Genomic DNA, 15970 nt, shown 5'->3' on the forward strand with positions numbered 1-15970 from the left:
CGTTAATTTTCACAACCCTCAATTATATACAGATCTACTTAAGAAAATTCAAATTACTTTAAACATTTGAATATTCATTTGTTCTTTTTCTTTGGCCACCGTAAAACAGATATCGAAATAGAGTTAATTAAAACAAAATTAGTATATTGCCGAGTAATTCCTTTGTTTTTTCCACTATAGAAAGAATAATTTCGCGAAGTGCCTATTTACATTCGCCCTAAGAAAAATATCGTTCGTTGAATATTTAACGCCGTCCGTAATTACAGAGTGCGTCCTTGAAACGCGACGAGTGTTCGTCCGTGAAACTGCCGACATTTAATGCCCGCTCGAAAAGAAATCCCCGTTTTATTTATTCCCGTACCTTCCCACCCCTTCCCCATTTATTATTTATGCCATCTTTTTAATTCTTCGGACGCGACGCGAAACACTAATTCCGCGTCCGTGCGTTTTAATTCGCCCCTTGTTCCACTTATTTCCGTTTATTTTTATTTATTTTTGATTCCCCATCTAATCCGTGCGACTCACGTACGCGTCGGAGAGACCGGGGGAAAAAAAAAGGAGCGGCGGGACGGGCGCAAAGTGTCGAATGCACCCAAACAGAAGTTCACTTGACAACTTCCATTTCATTGAAAACGTGACCGGAATGATCGAAACGCGGCTCCGTTTTTCGCATGCAAACCCCGGTTTCGGTCCGTCCCGTATTTATGGGGACGCGGTTTAATGGGCGCATTTGTCGTTCCGGGTCCTGCCGCCCGGAATTCGTGCTCGGGACCGATTTTTACGTCGAGGGGGGCGCGTTGTAAAAAATTTCGGAACGGAATCAAAGCAATGTACACACACACACATGGTGCTTCCAATAAACGGGGAATGGTCGTTTAAAAAACGATAAAAACGAGACGAATTCAATTTGTTTGTTCGTGTTTAATAAAGAAATAAACCTGGGGCCGGGTTTTTTGGTCTCTGTTCTAGTTTTAAGGGAGAAATGTCTTTCATAGAAATATATAAAAGCTGAGTTTGTTGAATTTCCAACATTATTAATTAATTTCGTTGTAAATGTTGTTTCAGAATTGTTTTAAGTTTATAGAGAATTACTCAGAAAGTTTAAGAACTGTCTTAATTTTATACAGAATTTTTTAGAAAGTTTCAGAACTGTCTTAATTTTATACAGAATTGTTTAGAAATTTTCAAACCTGTCTTAATTTTATACAGAATTGCTTAGAAAGCTTCAGGACTGTCTTAATTTTATATAAAATTGTTTAGAAAATTTCGGAACTGTCTTAATTTTATACAGAATTGTTTAGAAAGTTTCAGAACTGTCCTTAATTTTATACAGAATTGCTTAAAAATTTCTTAACTGTCTTAATCTTATACAGAATTGCTTAGAAAGTTTCAGAACTGTCTTAATTTTATACAGAATTATTTATAAAATTTCAGAACTGTCTTAATTTTATACAGAATTGCTTAGAACATTTCAGAACTATCTTAATTTTATATAGAATTGTTTATAAAGTTTCAGACCTATCTTAATTTTATACAGAATTGTTTAGAAAGATTCAGAACTGTCTTAATTTTATACAGAATTGCTTAAAAAGTTTCAGAATTGTCTTAATTTTATACAGAATTGCTTAGAAAGTTTCAGTACTCTCTTAATTTTATATAAAATTGTTTAGAAAGTTTCAGAAGTGTCTTAATTTTATACAGAATTGTTTAGAAAGTTTCAAAACTGTCTTAATTTTATACAGAATTGCTTAAAAAATTTCTTAACTGTCTTAAATTTATACAGAATTGCTTAGAAGGTTTCAGAACTGTCTTAATTTTATACTGAATTGCTTAGATAGTTTCTTAACTGTCTTAATTTTATACAGAATTGTTTAGAAAATTTCGGAACTGTCTTAATTTTATACAAAATTGTTTAGAAAGTTTCAGAACTGTCTTAATTTTATACAGAATTGCTTGAAAAGTTTCAGAACTGTCTTAATTTTATATAGATTGCTTATAAAGTTTCAGAACTGTCTTAATTTTATATAAAATTGCTTATAAAGTTTCAGAAGTGTCTTAATTTTATACAGAATTGTTTAAAAAATTTCAGAACTGTCTTAATTGTGTACAGAATTGCTTAGAACATTTCAGAACTATCTTAATTTTATGCAGAATTCTTTAGAAAGTTTCAGAACTGTCTTAATTTTATACAGAATTGCTTAGAATGTTTCAGAACTGTCTTAAATTTATATAAAATTGTCTCTAAAGTTTCAGAACTGTCTTAATTTTATACAGAATTGCTTAGAAAGTTTCAGAACTATCTTAATTTTATATAAAATTACTTACAAAGTTTCAGAACTGTCTTAATTTTATACAGAATTGTTTAGAACGTTTCAGAACTGTCTTAATTTTATACAAAATTGTTTAGAAAATTTCGAAACTTTTATACAGAATTGTTTAGAAAGTTTCAGAACTGTCTTAATTTTATATAAAATTAATTAGAAAGTCTTAGAACAGTCTTAATTTTATACAGAATTAGAACATTTGAGAACTATCTTAATTTTAAACAGAATTACTTAGAAAGTTCCAGAATTGTCTTAAGTTTATACAGAATTGTTTAGAAATTTTCAGAACTGTCTTAATTTTATACAGAATTGTTCAGAAAATTTCAAAACTGTCTTAATTTTATACAGAATTGCTTAAAAAGTATCAACACTGTCTTAATTGTATACAGAAATGCTTACAAAGTTTCAGAACTGTCTTAGTTTTATAAAGAATTGTTTAGAAAGTTTCAAAACTGTCTTAATTTTATACAGAATTGCTTAAAAAATTTCTTAACTGTCTTAAATTTATACAGAATTGCTTAGAAGGTTTCAGAACTGTCTTAATTTTATACTGAATTGCTTAGATAGTTTCTTAACTGTCTTAATTTTATACAGAATTGTTTAGAAAATTTCGGAACTGTCTTAATTTTATACAAAATTGTTTAGAAAGTTTCAGAACTGTCTTAATTTTATACAGAATTGCTTGAAAAGTTTCAGAACTGTCTTAATTTTATATAGATTGCTTATAAAGTTTCAGAACTGTCTTAATTTTATATAAAATTGCTTATAAAGTTTCAGAAGTGTCTTAATTTTATACAGAATTGTTTAGAAAATTTCAGAACTGTCTTAATTGTGTACAGAATTGCTTAGAACATTTCAGAACTATCTTAATTTTATGCAGAATTCTTTAGAAAGTTTCAGAACTGTCTTAATTTTATACAGAATTGCTTAGAATGTTTCAGAACTGTCTTAAATTTATATAAAATTGTCTCTAAAGTTTCAGAACTGTCTTAATTTTATACAGAATTGCTTAGAAAGTTTCAGAACTATCTTAATTTTATATAAAATTACTTACAAAGTTTCAGAACTGTCTTAATTTTATACAGAATTGTTTAGAACGTTTCAGAACTGTCTTAATTTTATACAAAATTGTTTAGAAAATTTCGAAACTTTTATACAGAATTGTTTAGAAAGTTTCAGAACTGTCTTAATTTTATATAAAATTAATTAGAAAGTCTTAGAACAGTCTTAATTTTATACAGAATTAGAACATTTGAGAACTATCTTAATTTTAAACAGAATTACTTAGAAAGTTCCAGAATTGTCTTAAGTTTATACAGAATTGTTTAGAAATTTTCAGAACTGTCTTAATTTTATACAGAATTGTTCAGAAAATTTCAAAACTGTCTTAATTTTATACAGAATTGCTTAAAAAGTATCAACACTGTCTTAATTGTATACAGAAATGCTTACAAAGTTTCAGAACTGTCTTAGTTTTATAAAGAATTACTCAGAAAGTTTAAGAAGTGATTTAATTTTATATAAAATTGTTTATAAAATTTCAGAACTGTTTTGATTTTATTCAGAATTACTTGAAAAGTTTTAGAACTGTCTTAATTTTGTATAAAATTGCTCAGAAAATTTCAGAACTATCTTAATTTTATACAGAATTGTTTAGAAAGTTTCAGAAGTGTCTTAAGTTTATACAGCTTTGCTTAGGAAGATTTAGAACTTATAAAGTTTGTATGTATGTTAGCTTACGTCACCATATTCACTGATGAACCAATGCGATGGGCTCACGTGTATTGAGACTATTTTGTTTTGTAAACAAATCTGAAGGAAGATTAACAATCACTAATCTATCATGTATATGCTTAAGATGTTTCAAAATTGTTTCAGTTTTATACAGTATTCCTTAAGAAATGTCAAGATTGTCTGAAATTTATATACAATTTCTGAAAAAATTTGAGAACTGCCCTTAAATACAATTTATACAGTTTAAAATTTCCTTAAACATTTCTCTGTAGAATTAAAAAGTAGTAAAACATTATAAGGAAATTATACAAAGATTTATACGGATTAAAACATCAGTTTTAAAGTTCTGAATCTTCTAAAGTTTTTCTATACAGTTCATACAGTTCAAAACTATATGTATTCTTTGGTATTCTTAATTACACCTCATAAGCAACTATAAAAACAATTTATACAGTTTAAAATTCTATGAACTAGTTAACTGTTTAATTTTTACTGCAAACGCATCGACTCCGGATTACACGTTCACCAAAATTAAACGGAATCCGATTTTTATTAATATTCATTAAATCGCGTTGCCACAAAAACAAATCACAACCGATTATTGTGAGCGAACGCGTCGATATGGTTTTAAAATTTATTAAATTCCGGACAGTTACGTTCGAATGAATAAAATCCGAGCGAGTGTGATTAAAACAATTTCATCGGTTTTGGCCACATAAACACGGCGATTTTTGTTTTTGTATGACGATTCATTACAATAAATTCTTTTAAATAAATACGCCTGTTTGTGTCCATAATAAAGAGTGCATGGGAATTGAAGTTTATTTTTACTTTCCGTCCGTTTTTCCTGTGTTTTTACGTGCCCGTTTTGTTCATTATTCATTTACATTTCGTGCTGTTTAATTAAATTCGTATTTTTAACTGTGTACACCGACTTTATTAGATGTAACTAAAACTTTAACTAAACAACTGTGTACAACATATATATTTATATAAAAGTTTAATTAACATTAAAAATGGAAGATAATTAAGTTGTACTAAATGTACGAAACCGAGATTTTGATTTTCATTAATAATTAAGTGTGGTTTTTATATGTCTAAATTTTTTACTTATGCGGAACTTTAAATTAGTAATTTTAAATAGTTCAAAAGTAACTTCTGGATACACTGTTCCAATAAATTAAGTCACCTCACCAATAATAATTGACTATTATAAGATTTGTGTGTGCTTTACTTAAGTTACATTAAGTTTATGATGTTTAAAAGTTTTTTTGATTAATTTTTTTTTGTCTTTTCAGGTATGAATTATTTTAAATAGCTCTCCAAATATTGACATATTTAGGAAAATAAAGTAAGTAATATCTTCATTTGTAATCAAAAAGAGTTTTGTATGATTTTGGGTATAGAAGTGTAGCTACCGAAATACAGATGGCGCTATCATAATTAGAGTTTTCTATAATTTTTGCGCATACACTCTTTGTATATTTATTTAAAAGTAGGTTTTTATTTTTATAATTGTTACAAAAAATAAAAAATAAAAAGAAGTCCAAACTTCTTCCACTAAAACAACCGGTTAGGCACACTCTGCCTGTCTTAATTTTGAACAGAATTACTTATAAACTTTCAGCGCTCTTAATTTTATATAAAATTACCTAGAAAATTACCAAATTGTCTTAATTTTATATAGAATTATTTGTAAAGTTTTAGAGCTGTCTTAATTTTATATAGAATTGCTTAGAAAGTTTCAAAATTATCTTGCCTTTATACAGAATTATTCAGAATGTTTCAGAACTCTCTTAATTTCATACAGAATTGTATAGAAAGGTTCAGAACTGTCTTAATTTTAGAGAAAATTGCTTAGAATATTTCAAAATTGTCTTATTTTTATTCAGTACTATTTAGAAAGTTTTAGAACTGTCTTAATTTTATACAGAATTGTTTATAAAGTTTCAAAACTGTCTTAATTTTGTACAGAACTGTTTAGAAAATTTTAAAACTCTTATTTTTATACAGAACTATTTAGAAAGTTTTAGCACTGTCTTAATTTTATACAGAACTGCTTAATAAGTTGCAGTACTGTCTTAATTTTTATTCAGAATTGCTTAGAAAATTATAGAACTGTCTTAATTTTATATCGAATTGCTTAGAAAATTTCAAAATTATCTTATTTTTAGCCAAAACTATATAGAAAATTTTAGAACTGTCTTAATTTTATACAGAATTGCTTAGAAAGTTTCAGAACTGTCTTAATTTTATACAGAAATGCTTAGAAAGCTTCAGAACTGTCTTAATTTTATACAGAATTGCTTATAAAGTTTCAGAACTGTCTTAATTTTATTTAAAATTGCTTAGAAAACTTCAAAATTGTCGTAAATATATACAGAATTATTTAGAAAGTTTTAGAACTGTCTTAATTTTATATAGAATTGCTTAGAAAGTTTCAAAATTGTTTAGAAAGTTTCAGAACTGTCTTAATTTTATATAGAATTGCTTAGAAAGCTTCAGAACTGCCTTAATCATATACAGAATTGCTTATAAAGTTTTAGAGCTGTCTTAATTTTATATAGAATTGTTTAGAAAATTTCAAAATTGACATAAATGTATACAGAATTATTTAGAAGGTTTTAAAACTCATAATTTTATACAGAATTGCTTAGAAAGTTTCAGAACTGGCCTAATTTTATACAGAATTGCTTAGAAAATTTTAAAATTGTCTTATTTTTATACAGAACTTTTCAGAAAGTTTTAGCAATGTCCTAATTTTATACTGAATTGTTTAGATAGTTTTACAACTGTCTTAATTTCATACAGAATTGCTTAGAAAGCTTCAGAACTGTCTTTTTTATACAGAATTGCTTATAAAGTTTCAGAGCTGTCTTAATTTTATATATAAATTGTCGTAAATGTATACAGAATTATTTAGAAGGTTTTAGAACTGTCATAATTTTATATAGAATTGCTTTGAAAGTTTCAAAATTGTCTTAATTTTATACAGAATTATTCAGAATGTTTCAGAACTCACTTAATTGTATGTAAAATTGCTTAGAAAATGTCAGGACTGTCTTAGTTTCATACAGAATTGTTCACAAAGTTACACAAATGTCTTAATTTTATACAGAATTGCTTAGATAGTTTCAGAACTGTCTTAATTTTAGACAGAATTGCTTAGAAAATTTTAAAATTGTCTTATTTTTATACAGAACTATTTAGAAAGTTTTTGAACTGTCTTAATTTTATACAGAATTGTTTAGAAAGCTTCAAAACTATCTTAATTTTATACAGAAATGCTTATAAAGTTTCAGAGCTGTCTTAATTTTATTTAAAATTGCTTAGAAAACTTCAAAATTGTCGTAAATGTATACAGAATTATTAAGAAGGTTTTAGAACTGTCTTAATTTTATATAAAATTGCTTAGAAAGTTTCAAAATTGTCTTAATTTTATACAGAATTATTCAGTTTAGGAACAATGTCTTAAACAATTCCGTATATATTCCATTTATTAACAACTGTATGTCTCAAGAATGTAAAACTTTAAACATCCAAATTCCACAATGCACAACACATAAATCACGACTGCAACAATCCACCAGTTTGATGCATCCTCAAAAACCGTTTGCCACGCTCCCTAATATCGTTTTTATCGTCCCGAAATCCGAGTCACTCGATACCGATCGACAAAAAGCGGCGACACAAAGCGTCGAAAATTAAAAGAGCAGACCGCGAACGAAACCGAAAAACAGCAGGCCAAGAAAAACGAACAGACAATAGACCCCGGGAGCAGTTGACTTTGAGGTCGTGTGTGGTTGTTTTTCTTGTCGGAAGAGATGGAAGCTAAGAAGAAGAAATAAAAAAATAAAACGCGATCACTTTTGCAGCGCCAGATTGCGACCCCTGGAAATTGCAATTCCCCGTTTTTGTTTCTTTAATAACCGATCGGGAAATTCCGCAGCGGAAAATGTTTCTCGCAATCGCCGTTTTCGTTTCTTATTTCAGAACTGTTTGATAGTTTTGGGTCGCTTTTGCGGCGAACGAATTGGAGCTGTTTAGTAATTAATACAGTTTAAAAGTTTATAAAGACTTCTCCGTACAATTAATATATTATTATTTCTTTATAATTTATACAGTTTAAAACTATAAATATATCTGTATATCTGATTAAAATAACTACGTAAATTACTTTTCATATAATTTATACAGGTAAAGTCTCCTAAACAAATGTCACTACTTTAAAAAGTCAAATAGTTTCAGAACTGTCTTATTTTATATAAAATTGCTTAAAAAGTTTCAAAACTGTCTTAATTTTATACGGAATTGTCTCTAAAGCTTCAGAACTGTCTTAATTTTATACAAAATTGTTTAGAAAGTCTCAGAACTGTCTTAATTTTACATAGAAGAATTTAAAAGGTCCAAAATTATCTCAATTTTATAAAGGATTGTCTAGAGAGTTTCAGAACTGACTTAATTTTATTCAGAATTGCTTAGAAAGTTTCAAAATTGTATTAATTTTATATAGACTTGTTTAGAAAGTTTCAAAATAGTCTTAATTTTATACAGAATTGTTTAGAACGTTTCAGAACTGTCTTAATTTTATACAAAATTGTTTAGAAATTTTCAGAACTGTCTTAATTTTACATAAAAGAGTTCGAAACGTTCCAAAATTATCATAATTTTATACAGAAATGTCTAGAGAGTTTCAGAACTGACTTAATTTTGTACAGAATTTCTTAGAAAGTTTCAAAATTGTATTAATTTTATATAGAATTGTTTAGAAAGTTTCAAAATAGTCTTAATTTTATACAGAATTGTTTAGAAAGTTTCAGAACTGTCTTAATTTTATATAGAATTGCTTAGAAAGTTTCAAAATTGTCTTATTTTTATACAAAATTGTTTAGACACTTCATGACTTTTTTAATAATGTTTATACAGTTTAAAACTTCTAATATCAAAAAGAAATTTCGGTATCCTCTCAATTTTATACAGAATTACTCAAGATGTTTAAAAACCGGCTTAATTTTATAGAAAACTGATTAAGAACTTTCGAAACTGTGTTAATTTTATACAGAATTGCTTAGAAAGTTACAGAATTGTCTTAATTTTACATAGAATTACTTAAAAAGTTTCAAAATGGAATTTTCAGTACCGTCTTAATTTTTATTCAGAATTGCTTAAGAAGTTTCAGAACTGTCTTAATTTTGTATAGAATTGCTTAGAAAGTTTCAAAATTTTCTTAATTTTATATAGAATTGTTTAGAAAGCTTCAGAACTGTTTTAATTTTATGTAGAACTGCTTAGAAAGTTACAAAATTGTTTCAATTTTATACAGAACTGTTTAATAAATTTCAGAACTGACTTAATTTTATATTGAATTGCATAGAAAGTTTCAAAATTATCTTAATTTTAAACAGAATTATTTAGACAATTTCGGAAATGTCTAAATTTTATATATAATTGTTTAAAAAGTTACAGAACTGTATTAATTTTGTATAGAATTGCTTAGAAAGTTTCAATTTTTTTTAATTTTATATAGAATTGTTTATAAAGTTTCAGAACTGTCTTAATTTTATATAGAATTGCTTAGAAAGTTTCAAAATTTTCTTATTTTTATACAAAATTGTTTAGAAAGTTTCAGAACTGTCTTAATTTTGTATAGAATTGCTTAGAAAGTTTCATAATTTTCTTAATTTTATATAGAATTGTTCAGAAAGCTTCAGAACTGTCTTAATTTTATGTAGAACTGCTTAGAAAGTTACAAAATTGTTTCAATTTTATACAGAACCGTTTAATAAATTTCAGAACTGTCTTAATTTGTATAGAATTGCTCAGAAAGTTCAAATTTTCTTAATTTTATATAAAATTGTTGTTTAGAAAGTTTCAGAACTGTCTTAATTTTATATAGAACTGCTTAGAAAGTTACAAAATTGTTTCAATTTTATACAGAACTGCTTAAAAAGTTTCAGTACTGTCTTAATTTTATATTGAATTGCTTAAAAAGTTTCAAAATTATCTTAATTTTAAATAGAATTATTTAGACAATTTCGGAATTGTCTAAATTTTATATATAATTGTTTAGAAAGTTACAGAAATGTATTAATTTTGTATAGAATTGCTTAGAAAGTTTCAAATTTCTTTTAATTTTATATAGAATTGTTTATAAAGTTTCAGAACTATCTTGATTTTATATAGAACTGCTTAGAAAGTTACAAAATTGTTTCAATTTTATACAGAACTGCTTAATAAGTTTCAGAACTGTCTTAATTTTGTATAGAATTGCTTAGAAAGTTTCAAAAGTGTCTTAATTTTTAACACAATTGTTTAGAAAATTTCAGAACTGTCTTAATTTTATATTGAAAGTTATAAAATTGTATCATTTTTAAACAAAACTGATTAAGAAGTTTCAGTACTGTCTTGATATTTATTCAGAATTGCTTAAGAAGCTTCAGATCTGTCACAATTATGTAAGAGGTTTCAGTCTCTCTCAGTTTCTGTCTTAATTGTATACTGAAATATTAAACTGTATAATTGTTTACAATGTGACTTAGTTAGAAAGTTATGAAGTTATGAAGTTTCATAATCATCTTATTGATATATATATATATATATATATATATATATATATATATATATATATATATATATATATAAATTGTATAAAAAAGTATTTTTAAAGTCTTAATCGTTAATCGAAGTTTTCATGTAATTTTAACTGTATAAATTGTTCATACAGTTAATTATGTATTTAAATAACCGCCTTATTCGTAATGGGATCTGTTTACTGTATAAACTGTATAAATTGTATAAAAGAAAAGTAAGTAAATTTTGCAGCTATATCTATTTTATTTAGAAATATTTGTGAAGTGTTAATCCTCAAATTATATTAAAATGTTGACTCAGAATCCATTCGATAGGACAAGTTGCTTTTTCAGTTTACATACACGACCAGACACGAATTTGCATTCGATGCCCGTTACGTTTTTCGCAACAGACCTAATTACCGCTGTTTAGAGGGTCGTTAATCATGCGGCGTCGATGCCGTTGACGTCCATTGAACGCAACACGTTCCGCGTACCGACGATACGGGTCCTCGGAGACCTAAACACGGACAACCCCTTTAATAATTACCGTGCCACCGTCACCCCCCTCGATTTATCGACATCATGCAACTGCGTCCGTCTTCCGGCTTGCCCCGCACGGAATCCGGGATAAATCACCCCCCGGATTCGGACGGGCGGGTTCACGGAAGAGTGCGTAGAGATCCGTCCGATTTACGTTTTTCACCTCGCGCCTTCGCCGCCAATAAAACCGAAAATTCCATTAAAAGTGGAGGTTAAAGGGCCGTGCAGAACGGCAGACACAATCCCGATTTATCGTTCTCGCATATGATCTCGTTTAGGACTTTCAGGGAATGGCTTCGGATGAGTGGCTGAAATCTTATTCACTTAAAATTCTTCACTATTAAGAGCGGCGTCTTCCTGTGTTAAATTCCCTATACGAACGCCGTCGACGACTTGGAGCAAATCTCAAAAACTATGTAATCAATCTATTTCAAATTTTGAGTGTGGATTAACAATAGTTTGATCTTTGACATGACATAGTTTTAAAGTCGTAATATTATTTAATAACAAAGTTATTGATGGTCAAACTTAGGTCATTTTCTACCATTTTTGTACAGCAAATAACTCAAAAAATAAAGAATATTTTGGTAAATGAAATATGTCATGTCAAAGCTTAGATATTTAACAAGAATGTACAGTGACAATTTTCTGAGAAAAATATTGCGTTTTTTAGATTTGCTCCAAATTAGCAAAATAATAAAATTTCATACGTAAACCGAATAATCATAGAAATCTGTAAGTATAAGTGATTGTGGCATAGGAAAGGGGGTATGTCATGTGTTCTACACATTATTCATAGATGACCTATTGACTGGACGTATTCAGGAAAATTTGTGCATTTTTATACCAGTTATTATAGCAATAAAATTTAGAAACTCTTTGATTCATAATACTACTAATTTCAGAATTACAAATTGGCCACATGTAAGAAAGCCATTGACATGTGAGTCTGTATCACACAAGAAATTCAAAAATAATATATATATTGTTAAAAAATATTGATAATTGATTATTCATCATTAATCAAATTTATGTGTATGTAAATATATATTTTAATCTCATTATTTAAATAGTTATCAAATTATTTAAATAGTAAATTTTTAACCTGGAAATCTAAACAGGAAATTCTGCTTATTGTTCAATATAATATAATACAATACAATTTTCATTATGTGATAAATTAAAATCAAAACACTTTTTATATACAATATTTTTTGATGTATAATTACAGTAAAGTAATGCGTAAACTTTGTAATTTGAATGGAATTTATAGGAATTTAACGTAGTGAAACAAATTATTTTAAAAATTAATATTTTATTAAATTGACATTTTTTGTTCTCTTTTCCTGCCCTACTCTGATGTAGGGTGGATCAAAACATTTTAAATTTCGCCCTCCTCTATTTAATAGTATCTCTTGTCCTAGACAATTAGAATAGAATCTTTCTAATTTCGAAAGCATTTTGTTGTTCCAAATATTCGTGTTTATGAATTACTTCAACGAAAAGTTTATTTTTTGGACCTGAATGTACAATAAAATAGCACAGATTAGTTCCAATAATGTTTAATTGATCTTATATCTGAAAGTAATATTCTATAAGTTCTATATTATAATCGTCTCATAAGAACACTTGACTTCCACAATTTCGTCTTCAGAAATAATTCCTGAAAATATAAAAATTTAATTATAAAAATACACAATATAATTTATAAATATCCATGAAGAACATCTACAAATAAACCAGCAGGCTTTACAATTTTATTGTATTCTTCTTCAAATTTTTTTATTGCTACCGAATCATTAATTTTCCCGTAATTCGTAGCTTTTGTAGAAAAATTATTAATTTTTTTAACTATAATGTCACAAGATTCTTTTAATTTTAACATCTCCAAAATTAGAAGCAGTAAGTCGGTGCATTTATTAATAATAATTTGGGTTGTTAAATTGCCAATTGCTTTTTCATTTATTTAAATTGTTCTTTTTTAGTAATCTTGAATTGATCTAATATCATTTAAAATAAATTGTGAACATTGGGTAGATTCGTTATAGTTCTCATCTCGTTCTAAAAGATTATCCACAATATATGATCCTATTTTCTTCAGTTTCCTGTTTCTTAGTTCAAGTAAATGTAAACTTTTGATTTATTTCTTAGACCAAGAAGCAAATCTAGGCGTTTTTGGCATTTTCTAAAATTATTATTGCTTTTATTTTATTATTGTATACTATTATATACTATAATATATAATCATACCTCTTCTATTTAATAGTATCTCTTGTCCTAGACAATTAAAATAGAATCTTTCTAATTTCGAAAGCATTTTGTTGCTCCAAAAATTCGTCTTTATGAATTACTTCAACGAGAAGTTTATTTTTTGGACCTGAATGTACAATAAAATAGTACAGATTAGTCCCAATAATATTTAATTGATCTTATATCTGAAAGTAATATTCTATAGGTTCTATATTATAATCGTCTCATAAGAACACTAGACTTCCACAATTTGGTCTTCAGAAATAATTCCTGAAAATATAAAAATTTAATTATAAAAATACATAATATAATTTATAAATATCCATGAAGAACATCTACAAATAAACCAGCAGGCTTTACAATTTTATTGTATTTTTCTTCAAATTTTTTTATTACTACCGAATCATTAATTTTCCCATAATTAGTAGCTTCTGTAGAAAAATTATCAACTTTTTTAACTATAATGTCACAAGATTCTTTTAATTTTAACATCTCCAAAATTAGAAGCAGTAAGCCGGTGCATTTATTAATAATAATTTGGGTTGTTAAATTGCCAATTGCTTTTTCATTTATTTAAATTGTTCTTTTTTAGTAATCTTGAATTGATCTAATATCATTTAAAATAAATTGTGAACATTGGGTAGATTCGTTATACTTCTCATCTTGTTCTAAAAGATTATCCACAATATATGATCCTATTTTCTTCAGTTTCCTGTTTCTTAGTTCAAGTAAATGTAAACTTTTGATTTATTTCTTTGACCAAGAAGCAAATCTACACGTTTTTGGCATTTTCTAAAATTAATATTGCTTTTATTTTATTATTGTATACTATAATATACTATAATATATAATCATACATGCTTCTTTGATTTTAAATTTCATATTAAAATTATGTGTCACTTGATTTTCCAATTTTATAAAGTCTAAGTTAATTTAACTACATAATACAAAATAGCTCAAAGACAAGTTATGTAACAACACGAAGAAATAATAGAAATAATTCAAGAATATTAATATTTTATGTGAACCAATAATATGAACAAAAAAAAACTATATAAGTATTTAATAAAAAAAAAAATAAAAATACCGAACTATCATTTATTTTAAATACACTAAAGTAGATTTGAAATGAACATAATACATTCTTCAAATAAATCAATCTTTATTCATAATTTCACGGGGAGAAAAACCAACAACAAACAATGAACAAATCCATCCAGACTCTTCCAATGTAAAACCAAGGACACAAAAATATGAAATAACATCAAAATTGTGACAGATACAAGTAAAAATTAATTAATTAATTGATGACATGAATTAACAAATATACGTAACACATACGAAACAATAATACAGCAATATAAAAACAAAAATTGAATAAAAAACTTACCTTTAAAAGTTTATAACAAATTACACTTTGTTTGACGACTAAAATAAGACTAATTTGTTACTCTGATTGAAACTGATGTTTCTTCAACCACCAAAGCTGAATTAAAATTTCTAAGTTGTTTATATGATAAAATGTGATTGGTTTACAACTAGTGTGATTCCTTGTCTAGTAAACGCCGCCCTTAAACATTCAACACTTAATTTTCCGATTTTTGATCGGCCGTGAGGTACTCGAACCCCGTCTCCCTCTGATTGATATTTATGGACGTAGAAAAAATGGCAATTTTCGCAGTTTTGCGGGAAAGTTGAGGAAATTCCCGGGCGCATGAACTTGTTTCGGTCGAGCTCCCGCTTTGTCGGACGACATAATATACGGCCTTTTTATTTATGCCTTGTAAACTTTAAATTTCCAACGGGGCGTGCCCCGAAACGTCCGATTTTTAAAGAACACCGCACATAAATCAACGGCACAATGATCCGATAGTTTTTAACGGCGTTTCGAAAACCGGATTCTTAAATTTTTATTGTGTCGAAATATTATTGTTCCACGGAAACTGGGGAATTTATTTAAATCATAAAATTTTTATTTATGCACATCGAAATGCTTCTTTTATGTTCAAGAAAAGTGTATAGTTTATAGAGTATAAAACTTTCAGGTCCAGTTTGGTATTTAATTATCATAGCTGTAAAACTTAAACTTAAATTTTAAAAGTTTTTTAATAGTTATGTGTGCCATTAAAAATAACTGTGGTACTTCATGAGCAATTAATACAGTTTAAAATTAGTGAAAAACACTCCTATACAATTAAAACTGTAGTGAAACTTTCTGTAGAAGTTCTACGACGCTTCATGATTTTTTTAATAAAACTTATACAGTTTAAAACTCCCAATTTCAATAAAAAATTCCAGGATCCTCTTAATTTTGTACAGATTTACTTAAAAAATTTAAAAATCGTCTTAAATTTATAGAAAACTGCTTAAGAAGTTTCAAAACTATGTCAATTTTATATAGAATTGTTTAGGAAGTTTCAGAACTGTGTTAATTTTATACAGAACTGTTTAGGAAGTTTCAGAACTGTCTTAATTTTATATAGAATTGCTTAGAAAGTTATAAAATTGTTTCAATTTTATACAAAACTGCTTAATAAATTTTACTACTGT

At 27.0% G+C, this 15970-nt stretch overlaps 1 protein-coding gene and 1 long non-coding RNA gene across 10 annotated transcripts in view; both read left to right on the forward strand.

Annotated features, from left to right (window-relative positions):
* LOC109608126 (fasciclin-3) overlaps window positions 1–15970 on the forward strand; it is a 406522-nt gene that overhangs the window by 307585 nt on the left and 82967 nt on the right. The window lies entirely within an intron of this gene.
* Window positions 1–15970, forward strand: part of LOC126266007 (uncharacterized) — a 107345-nt gene that overhangs the window by 87852 nt on the left and 3523 nt on the right. For all 3 annotated transcript variants that reach the window (XR_007548465.1, XR_007548466.1, XR_007548464.1), the window contains exon 3: window positions 5357–5409. This is a non-coding gene — a long non-coding RNA (uncharacterized LOC126266007). The remainder of the gene's footprint in view (window positions 1–5356; window positions 5410–15970) is intronic.

Source organism: Aethina tumida, chromosome 6, assembly GCF_024364675.1.
Source record: "Aethina tumida isolate Nest 87 chromosome 6, icAetTumi1.1, whole genome shotgun sequence".
NCBI classification, from domain to species: Eukaryota; Metazoa; Arthropoda; class Insecta; order Coleoptera; family Nitidulidae; genus Aethina; species Aethina tumida.